Below are 3725 nucleotides of genomic sequence, written 5' to 3' on the forward strand. Positions count from 1 at the left end.
ACTTAGGTTGTGTTGTAATTTCGTTGCCATACGTATTTACGAAAACTACTTGACTGTAACCTAGAAGATATTCACTGTTGACAGTCTGATACCTCTAATTTCTCATTTAAAATGCTTGCAGTAATAGCAATGATGCTTTTCATGCATTCTAGTATGCCTATACATATTTAACAATACGTGTATGGCCTACCGTGAACGAAATCCAGATGGGAGGGAGGAAAAATTTGAAATAAGTGGGTGAACTGTTGGCGTCCCTCACTGTTTGTAATGTGGCGGGTGGGCTGGCGGAATAATACCGTGGCCACCGACTGTGAGTCATTCACACATTCACTGCCAGATGCCATGTATCCCAAACGGGGTGGCCAAGGGCTTAGAGTTAATTGTTTTACAGGGAGGGGCACTAATCCTCCACCAACCCCACTTGACACGCAGGGATGCCAACAGCATCTGGTGTTCCCAGGCAGTCACCCATCCAAGTACTAACCAGACCCAACGTTGCTTAACTTCGCTGATCGGACGGGAAGCGGTGAACTCAACGTGGTATGGCCGTTGAGTCACTGTCAGATATTGGCGGGAGACCCGGGCCTGTTCAAACCAATACGGCTTTGACACTGTCTAGCGACATCTCAACTCCCCAGACATTTGCATCGTCATTAAGTCGGTCTGGTACCGAGCGTTGGGGAGGTTGGATTTGGTAGTTATGTCTACTGAACACCTTATTGGAGTCGTGTACCACAGGAGAGCTGTGTGGGATCCAAATGATCCACTCCAGAAAAATACTGGAGTTTTGAAGAAACATGGGGAAGATATCTGCGAATAACTGCATACAGATGGTAAATTAAAGTAAATCATTATTTTGTCATACAGTTGCATAAGTAACGTTTGTTCCACCGTTATTATAAAACCATATTAGTGTCTAAAATTAATACTAGTATTTAGTGCTCTATTCCCCTTGTTACACTGTAGGCTTAAAATCACTAAACAGATAAGTGTATACACTATATGTATGTGTATATGTATATATGTAGTGAACATCGATAATTTTATTATTTATCAAAACATAAATTTATGAAATAAATTCAGTAGATAGTGAACTGTCCAGCAGATATTCAGTATAAACATGCTTCTGACTATCTGTCGCCAGCAAAATTGCCGCTTCCTATCTGGACACGCATCGCGTTGATGCTCACCTCACCGCTGATCGCTCGACGCTACCTCCCCACTCGTTGTGTTCGGTGTGGCCGTAGCCTTAGGGTATGGTCACACCTAACGCGACGAGCGGGGCGACTTGAGCAGGGAGGGAGGAGGTGACACGATAAAACACACTAAATCCAATGTGGGTGGCTACACTGAATGAGTGGGGAGGTTTGTCGCTCTGCTCACCCTCCACGCTCGTCCCTTCGCGATGCAGCATGTTCCAAAATGTCGCGCACCGCCTACCGGCATACCCATTTCCCAAACATTTGCATCGTCATCCAGCCGTGTTGGTACTGCGTGTTGGGGAGGTTGTGTTTGGTAGTTATGTCTACTGAACACCTTATTGGAGCCGTGTACCACAGGAGAGCTGTGTGGGATCCAAATGTTCCACTCCATAAAAATACAGTGTTGAAGAAACACTGGGAAGATATCTGTGAAAAACTGCATACAGATAATAAATTGTAGTTAAACATTACTTTGTCATACGATTGCTTACGTAACGTTTGTTCCACTGTTGTTATAAAACCTATAAAAGACCATTAATGTCTAAAATTTGTACTAGTGTTTAGTGCTCTACACCCTTTGTTACCTAGTAGGCTTAAAACTAATAAACAGATAAATGTATATTATATATATATATATATATATATATATATATATATATATATATATATATATATATATATATATATATATATATATATATTTTGCGCAGTTGACCCTTGTGCGGTGTGATGCGGTGAGGATCTGTCCGTTCTCCCCTTTGGGGCTAAGATGCGAATGAATGTGTTTGAATGGATGAGTAAATGGAGAGTGAGTCGTCCTGTCTCGGCTACCTCCCTTTCCTTGGGGGAAGCAGCCTAGGTATATAAATGTATATATATATATATATATATAGAGAGAGAGAGAGAGAGAGAGAGACTGTAGCACCAGTCGAACAGGGCAGTACTCCCGAGGTTGATGGCAAGCTGGTGATAGGGAGAGCTGGAGCTCCTGTTTCACCAGCCCTCAGGACTTGATCCTGACCATCTCCCTTTTCTGAACATTTTCAGTGCATTCATTTACACAGAGAGTAGGCCAGCATACTCTCATAATGCCTCTACCTTCAACTGTCTACACCACACTACATGCGCATAACATATCACACCTTCTGTTCACATCTTTAGTAATGGCCGCTGCAATCTTACAATCAAATGAGGTGGTATCTCGGATTGCCACCACCGGCAGGGTAGGGCTGGAGGCACAGGGTCCTCCCGGTCGCCATTAAGCGACTGTGCCGGCAGCAACTGTTGCTATTTCCGGGAATGCTCGTCGGCGAAGAGGTGACGGTGCGGCCTTATTCTTTACCAACATCCGCGGCCTTACCACAAATTTAAACTCAGTTCATTTTTTCCTTCAGTCCATATCCCCTTTGGCCCTTTTCCTCACAGAACCACAAATCTCACCCTCTACCGATATATCTCCATTTTGTTTTCCCAGTTACCATCTCCTTACAAACTTTCAGAACAAGGGCGGCACCTGTTGTTATATCAAATACCAATATGCAGTTGATACTATTTTAAACTTCACTTCATCCAGTTTTGATTACTCATTATATAAATTAAATTGCCAAAACATTACCAAATATATCTGTGTAGTTTATCGTTCCCCCAATGCTTCTTCGGAACCCAGTGTATTTGATTCCATATCCACTCAGTTGAGTAACCTTGACCTTGCCCTTGGCAATGAAATTACCATTTTGGGTGATTTTAACATACACAATGTTGAATGGTTATTGCATTCTGCCCGGACTGACGACGCTGGTCTAGAATGCGAGCTATTTGCGGAATCGTTTAATCTCACCCAGATGGTAAAGCAACCAACCAGAATACCTGATAATCCTGACCATAATGCCCATCTCTTGGATTTATTCTTGACAAATAATCCAGATCAATACAGGATAGAGGTACTGTCACCACTTGGATCCTCTGACCACAATCTCATCAAAGCCTCATTAGTTAACCCTCCTACACCTCCCCATTCCGAACCTGTCAGGGTGACCCGATGGCACTTTGACAGGGCAGACTGGGATGGATTTAGAAATTATCTTGCTGATGTTCCATGGCAGTCTTTCTTCTCTAGTGATCCCAATTCTACCCAGTCCCACATTTGCGACTTAATACTAGCTGGTATGGATTTATTCATACCAAGTCAACAATTCACTAAAAGATCAAACTCCCCAAAATGGTTTGATGGCAATTGTGCCAGAGCAACAGCACAAAAGTCATTAGCATATAACTCTTACTTAAAATCAAAAACATCTGAATCACTCTCCCAAATTAAAATTGCTAGAAATCATGCAAAAGCTATATTAAATCTATCTAAATCAAACTTTCTTCAAAAGCAAGCATCAAAACTACTTAACAACCCTAATGACAATAGAATATTCTGGTCAACTCTTAATTCTTTCAATAATAACTTTAACAAGTCATCTTCCATTCCCCCACTAAAATCTTCAGATGGCAGTATTACAAATGACCCACGTGGGA

At 42.1% G+C, this 3725-nt stretch overlaps 1 non-coding gene across 1 annotated transcript; it reads right to left on the bottom strand.

The window, feature by feature from the left end:
• Positions 1–435: 435 nt before the first annotated feature.
• LOC145415283 (5S ribosomal RNA) lies at positions 436–554 on the bottom strand. Its single transcript, XR_013900060.1, has one exon. It is a non-coding gene; the product is annotated as a 5S ribosomal RNA (ribosomal RNA).
• Between the last annotated feature and the right edge of the window lie 3171 nt (positions 555–3725).

Source organism: Coenobita brevimanus, chromosome 101, assembly GCF_032717465.1.
Source record: "Coenobita brevimanus isolate Jiangsu-jjx chromosome 101, ASM3271746v2, whole genome shotgun sequence".
In the NCBI taxonomy this organism is placed as follows: Eukaryota; Metazoa; Arthropoda; class Malacostraca; order Decapoda; family Coenobitidae; genus Coenobita; species Coenobita brevimanus.